Source organism: Octopus bimaculoides, chromosome 5 (genome assembly GCF_046866305.1).
Source record: "Octopus bimaculoides isolate indiv1 chromosome 5, ASM4686630v1, whole genome shotgun sequence".
NCBI lineage: Eukaryota > Metazoa > Mollusca > Cephalopoda > Octopoda > Octopodidae > Octopus > Octopus bimaculoides.
This window is the reverse complement of record NC_142932.1, coordinates 94,622,232-94,637,231: the sequence shown is the minus strand read 5'-3', so window position 1 is coordinate 94,637,231 and position 15,000 is coordinate 94,622,232. Positions and strand designations below refer to the sequence as shown.

The following is a 15,000-nucleotide window of genomic DNA, read 5'->3' as shown; positions in this document are numbered from 1 at the left end:
TCACAATTCACCTCAAAGCTGTGGAATGTCATGTGTGACCTTTTTGGAATCACAATGAACCGCACAACAGCCTACCATCCACAGGCCAACGGGTTAGTGGAGAGATTTCATCGCCGCCTGAAGGAATACCTGACAACCAGACTTAACGGGCCCAGTTGGATTGATCAATTTCCATGGATAATGCTGGGAATCCGCACCGCCCCAAAAGAAAATCTCAACACTTCCTCTGCGGAAATGGTGTATGGTACCTCTCTTACAGTGCCAGGAAAGTTCCTACCGAATACGAAGTCAGACCCAGATGTCAATAGGTACTCGCTCAACTGTGAGACAGCGTGGGCCAGATGTGCCCTATTCCTATGTCAACACACGTTACACCCAGATCATCCGAACCGAACGACCTCCACACGGCTAACTTTGTGTTAGTTCGACGTGACACACGACTAAAACCCTTCCAGTTACCCTACGATGGTCCATATGAAGTCATACGTCCTAGAGATAAATCATTTCAACTCCTAATTGGCAGACGACAAGACACAGTCTCCATCAATAGGTTAAAACCGATATTGACAACTCCGTTCAAGTAGCCCAACCACCAAGCAGAGGCCTCTTCAGGCAGATCACACTAACCCTTGACAAGGAACAGTCACCATAAGCCGAGTAACCACACACACGGGCAGGACATTTAAAATGCCTTCCCGGTTCCAATGACAGCCAACAGTTCGGAGGTGGGGTACTATGTAGGGCAGGATTCATGCCAGATGAACTGTAGACAAGAACTTCGCTGCGGGCTAGCCAAGGAGCTGGTCTGCAGCGAGATGCCCTTCCAGTTGAGAAGTTGAAGCAAAATAATATAAGCAGTAAGCGTTAAATGAATCTGAATTATTTAAACAAAAGTAACTGGCAGCTATTGCCCTGATGTACTTAAAGGAATAAACCTTTGATAAACACATTCTCATCTCCACGAATTTGTTTGTGTATAGCTTAACAAAGCTATAGAAGAAAGAAAACTAAACTCATTTACGAGACTCTTATTCACTACGACCCATCGCGCACCGCTACCTGGTGAGATGCTGTGCAAACAATTGTGGTGCATCGTAGGTGCTGATGTGTCTCTTCAGGTGACTTGTCGAAAGGTAGCACGTTGTTTATTCGCCGTTTCGCTTATTTGTCTAACAATCCATTTTAGTAGTTGTGGTTTGCTGTGCATCTATACGAACAACTGATATGCAATGAAGAACCCGTCAATAATCAGATAACTTATACAGAGAATCGAAAGTAATAAATAAAATATAATATAAATATAAGTACATGAGTCAGACACAATGTTATACACCGATAATCAAATACCGTTAAATGAAACCATAAAAGACCATAAAAATACCACCAGGGTAAAACAAACAAACATAAAATGGGACAATCAAACTGACCTTTGCATTTTCATAATCTAGCATACTCATACATACATATTCATATATACATACATATGCACTATTTTTTGTTTGTTTTTTAGTCCAATGACTTAAACAAGAAGATTAAAGATATGTATGTATGTATGTATGTATGTATGTATGAACACTTCAGATTATTAAAAAGAAAAGAAAAAACTTCAGCAGAGGCATGTAAATATTTATCATAGCGTGGAGGTTTCTATTATCTATTACTACTCGTATTTTTCCATATGTAGCTGATCGTGTGTAACTGGCTTTTCGTTATGTGAAAACTGAATTTATGAAATACCATATAAGAATCATCAAACGCTGGATGGATGAATTTTTTTAAATGGCAAATAATGAAGGTGATGCATAGATGTATATGTATGAATGTGTAATATATATATATATATATATATATATATATATATATATATATATAATATATATGAGTATATATATATATATATATATATATATATATATATATATATATATATATATATATATATATATATATATATATATATATATATATATATATATATATATATATATATATATATATATATATATATATATATATATATATATATATATATATATATATATATATATATATATATATATATATATATATATATATATATATATATATATATATATATATATATATATATATATATATATATATATATATATATATATATATATATATATATATATATATATATATATATATATATATATATATATATATATATATATATATATATATATATATATATATATATATATATATATATATATATATATATATATATATATATATATATATATATATATATATATATATATATATATATATATATATATATATATATATATATATATATATATATATATATATATATATATATATATATATATATATATATATATATATATATATATATATATATATATATATATATATATATAGGCGTAGGAGTGGCTGTGTGGTAAGTAGCTTGCTTACCAACCACATGGTCCCGGGTTCAGTCCCACTGCGTGGCAACTTGGGCAAGTGTCTTCTACTATAGCCTCGGGCCGACCAAAGCCTTGTGAGTGGATTTGGTAGACGGAAACTGAAAGAAGCCTGTCGTATATATGTATATATATATGTATGTGTGTATGTGTTTGTATGTCTGTGTTTGCCCCCCCCCCCCCCCCAACATCGCTTGACAACCGATGCTGGTGTTTATGTCCCCGTAACTTAGCGGTTCGGCAAAAGAGACCGATAGAATAAGTACTAGGCTTCCAAAGAATAAGTCCTGAGGTCGATTTGCTCGACTAAAAGCAGTGCCCCAGCATGGCCACAGTCAAAAGACTGAAACAAGTAAAAGAGTAAAAGAGTAAAGAGTACACATGTCTGTCTATTTTTCTATTCTCGATTATCTGTCAAAGCTGATGTTATGTCTATGTTTAATTGTCTAATTTTTCAGATGCGTACATCTATAAACATGTTGTGATGTATGTTTGTATGTATATCTATTTATGCATGCGTACATATGTGTGTTAATTATGTGCTTGTGTGAATACCTGTATATGTATATCTATGTTTCTGTGCGCCGACTCGTAAATGTAAATGAGTGTACATTTGTATATACATATCTTTGATTATGTTGGCGCGTGTTAAACAGCCTCCTCAGTTCTGGGCCCTGTAGCCGAAAAGCTGCAGCCACTCTGCTCGGGATATCGCCGATCGTTTCCCACCAATGTGTTTTACGCTGGCTAGAACAGGGATGGGGAAACTTTTTAGAGCGGCGGGCAAAAATTTCCAAAGAAAAAGGTCGGCGGGCGGATAACAAGTTCTAACTCTTAAATCTGTGTAAATCTTGTATATATCTATGTATATAATTCGATATACGTTAATAAAGTTAACACATTAAATTAACGCGTAGCATCTTCATTGACGCCGCCACTGAATTTAGGACGTTTATATTACTTATGAGGTATCCTATGTTTTTCAGCTAGAATGTAGTTGGTTCTCAAGGGGTGGTACATACCTAGCAATATGTGTTTTATGGTGAAAACAAAATTTCCATTCAAATGGCAATTACCGGACGATTTTGTGTTCGAGTCTAACAGTTTTAAGTCGCAGTAGAAACGCGACCTATGTCGCAAACAGGCATACGAATATTGTATAAATTTTATAATTGAAAAATTTACTATATTTTGTGCATACGAGTATATCAGCCTGCGGGCGCAATAAAATGTGATCACAGGTGCATTGCACCCGCGGGCGGGGGTTTCTCCACCCCTGGGTCAGAGCGTCTTTGAAAGTGTCTCTAAAAAAATTCACGGTAACTTTGGCCAAAAGTTACCGTGAATTTTTTTAGAGACACTTTCAAATTTATCAGAATATTGAGGCTGAAGATTGGAATAGTGAAATTTCCATTCACTTAACCATGAAACGATTCGTATCCAATTAACTAAAGGCTTGGTTTGTTTACGCTTTTCCCTCCGGTTTTTTGTTCTATGTGTGCCATAAATATCGCCATCCATTTTAGAGAAAAATTTGTAGTTTGGAATCAGTAGTTCTTTGACTGCTATTTCTAAATTTTCAGTATGTTGGAGAAGCAACTCAATTGCTAATCCCTGTATATTTATAATGATATATATATATATATATATATATATATATATATATATATATATATATATATATATATATATATATATATATATATATATATACATACATACATACATTTAAAATACAAAAATGGAACAAGAACGCAAAACATCCAGACAGACGATACAAAGAAAACAAGTAAGGAGCATTCGGAGTTTTCTTTCCTCAGTCGAGTTCCAGATTATCTTTGCAATTTCGGCTGGTTATATTCGAGATTGCTCCAATCTGGCCAGCCCCAAGGAAAAACTAGAACGGGAAAAAAACGGAGAAATGGTACACAAATACAAATAACAGGACATTAACAACGGGTGTCTTTCGACTAAGGACGAATTAGTTTAAGCTGGCGTATGTGGAAGTAAAGCCTTACGGCAGAGACATAAGATTTGACAAGCACAGGGAGGAATATAGATGTTGCACGGATGGTAGAGGAACCAAGAAAGAAAGCTCAGGCTTGGCCGAACACCGGTCACGTGGGGGAGAGAAGAGAGAGAGGTAGAGGCAGAGGGATAGAAGTATTAAGGAGGGGCATGCAAAAGTGAAGTAAAAGAGGAGGGAAGGTGAGCATGAAGAGAAGGCCAGGAAATGTGAGAGAGAGGGAACGAATGAACGAAGTAAGTGTAAAGGGGCTGATAGAAAGAAGGAAAGAATGAAAGAATAGAAAGTATAATAGAGTCGTACAAAATTTAGATATATATATTTACATATAAGAGACCAAAGTGTACGTGCGCCGCTATATTTTTATATATAATGTGTGTTTGTGTGTGTGTGTGTGTGTGTGTGTGTGTGTGTGTGTGTGTGTGTGTGTGTGTGTGTGTGTGTATACGTATGTGTATAGATAGATAGATAGATAGATAGATAGATAGATAGATAGATAGATAGATAGATAGATAGATATTCGTATACACGCACTTACACACACACTGAGTGCATGTTGGTATGTGTGCATGAGTTTTGTGTGGAAGATGTTTTGGCTATCGGTGCGTAAGGGATCGGGAATAACTTCCGATGACTATAAATGAGATTAAGTTACAGAATATAAAATTTTCTTAAAAAGAATTTACTGTACTGTTTCATAGAATTTACTGTCTCTGTTCGAAATCTTTTAAAAATGAAAACAACAAGCTCATTAAATTACAACCTTAGTTATAATCAGCGGAACTAGCGAAGTTCAAGCATTTTGATCATATAATCATTATGGTTCAAATGATTGAAGACCACCACCACAAGTTTCATCAGTCTTTAACCGAATCATGTTTATCTACTTTTTATGTTTCGCGTCTGTTCATTATTATAGTGTGTCTGCTTTAATTGAACTCAACAACACGAAATGCAGTAGAAATACGTAAATATAAATTAGGTAAAATTGATGGGTGTAACAATAATGCAAAACATATCCAAGCACTATTTAAATAGATACAGAAAAATTTATTTTACTCTCATTTGTTAATTTTTTCCATTTATGTATCACATTTGAAGAGGTGCACAATGAAGATAACCTTACTTGTTCTTTTTATTTTTTATGGTTATTTGTATCTACAGTATTGCTAGCACTTTGTACAGTATAGTTGATTGATTAAAAAGTTCACTTGGCAGCCATGAGGTCCTGGGTTCGATCCCACTGCGTGGCATGGTGGTCACGGCAGATAGGGATGATGTACAATTTCGTCGGGTGCTTTGTACCTATAATTCAAAAGGTGCAGGTTTATGACGTTGACTCTACCTGACAATTATGTTAAAGGTACATGTGTTTGAGGAATTCTCAGCTACAAGCACGATAATTCAGAAGGCAAATTTTCAGGTCGAACAACTGAATCCTCACTGTCGAACGCCGGAGATCCATCATTTGTAGTATTTATTAGAAATAAATGGAGTCACAGAAATAGTTGAGTGCTTGGCGAATTGTTATTTAGTTCTGCCCTCAGCATCCTGAATTCAATGGGCTGTCTATTCCCTACTCTGAGATTGGTGAACTAAGTTGGACTCAGCTATTGTAGATTCAGCTGACTATAGCCCTTCTGCATGTCAGCGGCTTTGTGCCTATGTGAGGCTTGTCTGATTTACTAGTAAGAACTTAAGTTGAAACGAAAAAGTGCAAAATCCATATTTATTAGTTGAGTTTTGTTAGAAAAAAATAGAACATAACGTTTGTAATATCTTCTTCCTTACAGTATTAGTTTAAATACTAAAAATTATTTCTCACAATTTTTGTAAAATTCCTGAATTTCATTTCAGTCCTCTCTTTTTTATAAGTATCTTTAGCTTAACACTGGCATTGTAATCATTCAAGTGTCTTCCGAATGACTATTATTCACAAAGAGCAACTATTTACTAAGATTTAAAGATGACTAGTACACCCAGAGAATTTGGACTCGAGTATATTTTAAAAGTGCGATTCACTTTTTCAGGTGTATCATAAAACGCTGAGATTCTTCTTCACTGTAATAGTTTGCAAAAAGCGTGAAATCAAAATAAGCGAAGTGTAAGTATAGTGACTGATCTAGCTCTTGTATGACTGATACATCTTAAACCAAAACTTAATATTAAAAACGTAAAATGAAAATATTTCTGGTCCTTATGAAGAGTATCTTCTCTGTTTTATTATGTCAAAGGTATTTCATGCGTGAAACATTCGTCCATTAATATTGTTACAGCATACTGAAGATTTGGAAGAAACCTCTGACAGTGTAATGTATGTTTGCCTTCGAAACCAATCTTACTGGTATACCACAAGATTCTGCATAACTTCATAACTTCAACGCCAGATAATGGGCCATTTTATGATTTCATTTTCTAATTATACAATGTAATTTTACAAACTGTTGGAAACAACGAATATTTTCAAAAGTCAAAAGGCCATAAACTGAGGAGAAAGCATTGTAACACACTAATCTTGAGTTTTCAAATGTCTGTTTCGATAGTTTTTGTATTAATTATTAAAGACAATTGATCTATTCAATAGATACTCTTCTTCTATTTGCACATGCTATTGAAAAAAAAAATATTATTTTGCTATGTCGTTACTATGGTAATTTGAAGGGTTTTTTTTTTCTTATATATGAAATACATTTCTCTAGAGTGTCATTCTTTGCCAGTCGAAACATGAGATCAATACTTAAGACAGAAATCGACAAAAAAAATCTTTAACTTACGCGGATTCGCTTTCCGATGGACCAACCAAAGGCTCGAGTGTCAAAGTCATTGCGACGGTAACATAGGATATTATTAATATTAGCAAAACGATTCTGTTCATTGTGTGTGAAATGAAGGCTGCGGAAGAGAAAAAAGTTGTTTTTTTTTTCATCTTTTGTAGATATTTTGACAAGACATGACTCATATGTACAAGGGATGACATATGATAAGATGTAATGATGAAACCGTCCCCCCCCCCCAATGACATCAATAGCATAAGTGAGGTGAAATATCTTCAAACTAGAATGGAAACTCGTTTCCAGACAATTTCAAATATATTTTCAAACGTAACGTTTTGTTGATTTGGGACGTTTTGGTGATTCTATCATATTCATAAAACAAACTTTTGAAAATATGATTATGAAAATATAATAACTGAAACTATATGTGAAAATATTTCAAGGAATATTTATAGTAATATTTACATTATTTACATTATTTACATTTGACGGATATTTGTCCTCATCTTGTTTGTTGTTAACACAACGTTTCGGCTGATGTACTTTCCAGCCTTCATCAGGTGTCTTGGGGAAATTTCGAACCTGGGTTCTCATTCCTAAGGTATTTTTCGATGTTGTTATTATTATTATTAACATCAAAAAATACCTTAGGAATGAGAACCCGGGTTCGAAATTTCCCCCAAAACAACTGATGAAGGCTGGAGAGTACATCTGCCGAAACGTTGTGTTAACAACAAACAAAATGATGACAAATATCCGTCAAATGTAAATAATGTAAATAATGTACATAATTCCTCATCTCTTAAATATAGAACTCTAATATTTATAGCAAATTGTTGTATTTTGGGATGGTCATTTTATTCATTTTTTTTTTTTTTGTGCCAAATAAATATACGCACTATATATATTTTTCTTCACTCGTTTATTACTATTATTTTATTATTTTAACGCCTGTCCATTGTCCGGAAATCTTTCGTCACACATCTGTGTCCTCTTCAGTGACACTTTTCGTTTCCGTGTGTGTTCTTGCCCCATTTTTTTTTAATTTAAATAAATTACTTCAAGTCGTGTGCAACAAAACTGCAAGGTGATTCCAGACATGTCATTTTCATATTTTACAGATTGCCGCCAATGTAAGAGAAGAGATACTAAATAACAAACTCGTGTGCGTGTGCGCGTGAGAGAGACAGGGAGAGAGAGAGGGGGGAGAGAGAGAGGAGAGCGAGAAGAGAGATAGAGAAATAGGGAGTGCCTTTATTTGTGCTTGTGTCTGTGTAAATAAGAAGTAGCTCTTTTCTAAATGCGTATTGAACAAAAATCTTAAAAGCAAGTTTCAAACAATTTATCACAAATCTTTCTTACTCGTATACTTTTCTTTGCCTCTTATTGTGTGTGTTATATACATACATTCAAACATACATACATACATACATACATACATACAAACATATGTACATACATACACATAAGTATGTATATATATACATATATACATACTTATGTGCTACACGTATGGTGTAGATGTGTGTGTGTGTGTGTGTGTGTGTGTGTGTGTGTGTGTGTGTGAAATGTTCTAGGTCTATACTCCAACATCTCCATGATACAGTGGGAAAATCCTGTTTGAAACCTCAAGCAAGTTCACCTTGTATCAATGTCAGCGTTTTCATATTGTGGTGTATGTATCCCGGATACTTGATATATTTCTGTATGTAAATTCATCTCTTCCGAGTTTAAACCTAGGCTTTATTTTATGGAGCTAATGAAGTGTCGGTTTGGAGTTCACTGAAATTAGGACAAGTAACCAAATGCAGATTCGATTCATTCACTAATGTTGCACTCCTACAATAGTTGACCTTGTGTCAAAGTAAGGATTATTAATGATATCACAAAAATTAACCTAGGCTGGTTAGCAGCTTGACAATATATTACAATTCAACAATATGCTTTAATGTTTTACATTTAATTAAATTTGTCGCTTCATTTTACCAGAAATAAAATATAGGCAACAGAAATAGGTTTCACGCTCACAATCTCTCATTTCTTTCAGACTGCGTGAAAATGTGAAGTGCCGGTAGTTTAACTTGCACTATTCTGTAATGCATAAATTATGAAGAGAGGACTAGGTGGGTGGAGGTAAATTTGGAGTTTTGTTCTATCACTGCAAATATGCTTCCTTTTCGATATTTGCAAAACTTACCAAAAACGACACTACACAAATCTGCTGAAGATGTAACTGAACCTTGATAACGAGGCAATTCCGATGAAAGGCTTTACCCAAAGAGAAATCAGTTCACTTCCTGGTAACTGGTATACAAACGAGGAAGCTTCTATTCAGTCGTTTAACATGCAAGAAATTGTAGTTCAAATACCAATCGCCGCGGCAGTAGTTAAAAGCACAGATAAACTAATACTGATCATAATACGTCAGAACAAAAAGAGAGAGAAACAATGATTTTTCTCTGTTGTTTTTTCGATACAGAAATATGTTTCCAACATGTGCGAACGTTGTCGGTAAGCGTGAAGCTACGAATCAGTACAAAGTGAACTGTAAAACATGTATAAATGTATGTCTTACTAAGTCAGCAAAATATTCACCAAACAAGGTTGAATGGTAAGACGTTTACTTCCCAACCACATGGTTCTGAGTTCAGTCTTACTACGTAGCACCTTGGGCAAGTGTCTTCTACTATAGCTTTGGACCGATGAAAGCCTTATGAGAGGATTTTGTTGACAGAAATTGAAAGAAGCTCGTCGCGCGTACACTTGTGTGTATGTGTGTGTATCCGCACGTGTGTGTGTGTGTCTGTGTGTGTCTGTGTGTGTGTGTGTGTGTGTGTGTGTGTGTTTGTGTCTGTGTCTGTGTCTGTGTGGCTTTGTGTTTGTCCCCCGCCACAGTTTCACAACTAGTGTCGGTGTGTTTACGTCCCCGTAACTTAGCCGTTCAGCAAGAGAGACCAATAGAATAAGTACCAGGCTTTCAAAAATAGGTACTGGGGTCGATTCGTTCGAGTAGAATTCTTCAAGGCGGTATCCCAGTATGGTTGCAGTCTGATGACTAAAACTCTTAAAAGATAAGACAAAAGTTACATGTTTCTACAGATTTAATAACAATTACAAGATCATAAACGGTGAAGATAGGAAATTCTTTCGTTGTACGTCTTTCCAACGTCACTGTAACACTCAGAATATATTTATCAATATATGCTCCATTCAAATAAATAAATAAATAAATAAACTTTGCAAACACAACTCAAAATATTTTAAAATTCTACAATACAACTGCAATAAGGGGATTAAAATACCCCTATGAGATTAAAAGACTTTATCATCACAAACAACGCTGACATAGCAATAATTCAAGAAACATTCATACCGCTATGCAGAGAATACCTAGTATTTCAAATTATACTTAGGTCAGGCAAAACAGGCCCTTTCACAACGGCTGACAGTACTTCTATTTAATCTATAGATATCACAAATGACTCTCATAAACTAATGGACGAAGAAAGTAGAAATGCAGCCGCGCGAAGTGCACGGACACACACATGCATTCATACATATATAAAATATTATATATATATATATGTATATATATATATATATATATATATATATATATATATATATATATATATATATATATATATATATATATATATATATATATATATACACATAATAATCCAGCTAATACCAATAATGATGCTACTAATAATTATACAAATAGAAGTGAAAATAACAATGGCGAAAGAAATTATGAAGATAGTAACAATATACTTAGTTCTATCAACCATAATTTCAACCAACAATTAGAATGTATCAGTAATGACGTTACGGTTTTAACTGAAGTTGATGATAGGCCCAACTCCAACAGAAATAATAGTGATCAAGGACATAGTTCATATAATATCAATATGCCTAATGTGGAAAGAATAAGTCCAACTAATAGCACATCAAGATATGAATTAAATAATGATGGTAATAGCCAATATATACCTAATAATAGAATTGAAGAATTGATAAATGATATTAGTGTAAATAATTGTAGTAGTAATAATAATAGAGATATTAGAAATAATATAGGTGGGGTTGATAACCCCACCATGTGCAACTGTAGAAAAAAGTCCCATTGTCCTTTATTTGGATTTTGTTGCACCCGTAACGTAGTGTACAGATGCATCATTAGTACTATAACAGAGAATTATATTTATATAGGATGTAGTATTAACCTGAAACAGAGAATATATAACCATAAGTCTTCGTTTAGACTTAGACATAAGGCAAATAGTACGACATTGGCAAGTAAAATTTGGGAGTTAAAAGATAATGGTATTAATTTTAGCCTTAAATGGGAAATTATAAGAAAAGCTCAACCTTATAGAAATAATAGATATGGATGTGAATTGTGTTCTATGGAAATATATGAAATTTTTAAACTTAGGAACAATCTTAATCTAATCAATAATAGATTAGACCTTAGGGTATCATGTGTGCATTGCTCTACTCGCACTCTTAAATTTTTTAAAAAATAGGGCTTTTATTTAAGTAACTAAAGTTATCAAAATATAGTACTTTACTTCTATTATGGTCATCTAGGACTATCAATTAGCACATATTTATATTGGTAATTGAACCTTTATAACATATATTCCTGATCTCTCACCTTAACATCTAATCTACTTAAATCAATCGTCAGATTCCTGTATTGATTATCCTTGTTATTTCCTAACATCCTTTCTTTTTTTAGTCCCTTAAACATTAGTAAGCACATTATTATAAACTAATATAAATCCGATAATAATTTTTATTTTTTATTCACATTATATAAATAAAGCTTACCTATGTGTCTCCTAAATAGTATCATTATCTTATCTTCAGCAAATAATTTTTTTTAAGATAATTCAAAATAGTTTTCATGATCACTATATACATAATATCCTTAAATTTTACACCCTATCCAGAGCCCCTGAATTCAATATTGACATTATTTCATGATTTTTGTGGAAAATAATTACATCTCATTTTATTTATTTTATTAACATACCTCTTATTGTGAAAACATTGGTTAGAGTATTGTTGTTGTCTGTACCACTATACTGTTACTCTATTCAGACTAAAAGTAAAAAACCTATTTGACCCATATACCTAGGGCTGTAATTCCTCAACATTAATTCCTCAACACTTTGATAGTAGTAAAATGACCTGATACTACTATGACCAGTGAAACCTTTAGATTCTAATACATTTTATAGCCTTGTCCATGCATACTGCTTACACCTTCCCTCTCTTTAGAAGTAATTGTCCCTTTGCTATCACCACTAGATAAGAAACAATAAAATCTGAGACAGTTAAAACTTTTGTCTAGAATCAATTACTAGCCTGATAGACTCGGCTATGTCAAGATGGACTTATGTATTCTTCCTCACATTTGGATTTTTATGTATTCTCTCTCCCACTTGGATTTGAAACGTTGCCACATTTATAATATGTCTTTTCTACAGTAATTTTTTCTGCATTTTCATGCAGCTGAAGATTGCTCTTCATATTGCATTTAAGGTAATGCTCGCATTACTTAAATAAATTGAAGTAGCATGAAACGTGCGTACTGCAATCACCTTTGAAATCCGTGTTGCTTATTTCTTGATATATATATATATATACACATACCTATGCATATACCACCTCCAGGTTCAAGAAATATTTTAAACGTTAACAAATACCATGTTTCCGGAAGACCTCAGTAAGCTTGTTATTCAAATAATTCGGATAGTACAAGGGGTAACATAATCACACAATGGCGTCGTTGCTAAACTTCTTTTGCATCCTAAGCAATCCACACATATCCCACCAGGCTAACTAAAACAACTTTTCCCAGATAAAGTAAAAGTATTTTATAAACTTCAAAAGAAGCACAGTGGAACAAGTTACGTCAAGAACAGAATCAAAGTTTTCAAAAGTCAATAAAACCACAATCATCAAGCTTGACACTGTAGTGTATATATTCAATCAAATAATTAGACATTTGAAAAACGTTTCACGCGATAACATATACATACAAACCCATTATACTTCAGATGTAGCCAACCTCTTAAAAACCAAAACCAACCACAAACACAATACACCAACATCACATTAAACTCAAATAAAATTCGACATTAAACAACTAAATGATCAAAGAACTAAAAGGAAAGAAACCATGGAAAGACAGTAAACTAATAAACATATGTGTATTGCATAAACCACCAAAGCGACGGCATCATCTACAACACCACTAACAACGATCACACCACACTCTCATACCGTAACAATTCTTTCAAAATTTGACACAAGGCCATCAAGTTTGAAAGAAGTGCAAATCGATTATATTGACCTTTGTACTTGATTTTATGGACACCGAAAGGATGAAAAGCTGACATCGGTAGTATTTGAACTTAAAACATAAAGAGCCGGAAGAAATACCGCTAAGCATTTTGTCGGATGCTCTAACGATTCTTTTCTACTCTAGGGACAAAGCCCGAAATTTGGGGGGAGGGGACCCAGTCAATTATCTCGACCCCAGTACGCAACTGTTATTTAATTTATCGACCCCGAAAAGATGAAAGGTAAAGTCGACATCGGTATTTGAACTCAGAACGTAAAGACAGACAAAATACTGCGGAGCATTTCGCCCGGCGTGCTAACGTCTCTGCCAGCTCGCCGCCTTTCCCAAAGAAAAATAGTATTTTCTACTATAAACAAATGGTCCGAAATTTTGAGGAAGGGGCTAGTCGATTACATCGACTCCAGTGCCCAACTAGTACTTATTTTATAGACCATGAAAGGATGAAAGGCATGGAACTTGAACTCAGAGCGTAGAGACGGACGAAACACCGCTAAGCATTGTGTCCAACGCGTTAACAATTCTGCCGGTTTGCCGTCCTTTCAGAGGTCATAATGATCTCAAATTAAATACCCACTCCGCAACACCAAGCAAACACTCTTATCCGACAATTTCCGAAAATCAGCCACTAAAAACCACGTAAAATACGGGAACAGAAAACAAAAACATATATAAATCCTAACTTTGAATTCTTTCCATTAGATTAGCAAAATATCAATAGGGAAATTTGAGAACTGAAAAGTTTCATGGTCAAGCAACATCAGAACTGTATATATAAACCCCTTAAGGTCTAAAGAAATCATTACACTCATAAACATCTCTAACTTTCAAATTTCCAGAATATAAAAGTTGTGCAAAATGATACCGATGCATTACTCTACTATGTTTCCCCTCAAAAACCCAATTCTTAATATCACTAACCAACATATCTCCCTCTCTTAACCAAAACACGAATTCAAGCTACTACGCTCAACTACCATACTTCTTTAAAAACCTACCAGAAAATGCATGATAGCTCCAACAACAAAAACCTCTCTAAAGTACTGTTTAAACTGTCATTGAATCTTCGAAACTTTCTACTTTTTTTTTCCACTTTCCATTTACATAAAATATACTCATGTTACATTAAGAAACAACACAAAACATTGGCTAGCAACTACTTGTCATGCTGCTAACTCTAAGTAAAGTACAAGAACAAAGCTCCCGGAACTTGAAAACTCCCAATCGGAGTACCACAACGTTCAGTTCTCTTACACAGTTTTTTTTTTTTATCCAATATCTATAGGACCTTCCTATACCTCCAAAAAATACGCAAACAACTGTCTATGCACGTTACATCGCACTCACATCCATTGCATAACTACT

At 33.9% G+C, this 15,000-nt stretch overlaps 1 long non-coding RNA gene across 1 annotated transcript in view; it reads right to left on the bottom strand.

Annotated features, from left to right (window-relative positions):
• LOC106876224 (uncharacterized) overlaps positions 1 to 15,000 on the bottom strand; it is a 40,033-nt gene that overhangs the window by 20,780 nt on the left and 4,253 nt on the right. Inside the window, exon 3 of the long non-coding RNA XR_001410207.3 lies at positions 7,257 to 7,374. This is a non-coding gene — a long non-coding RNA (uncharacterized LOC106876224). The remainder of the gene's footprint in view (positions 1 to 7,256; positions 7,375 to 15,000) is intronic.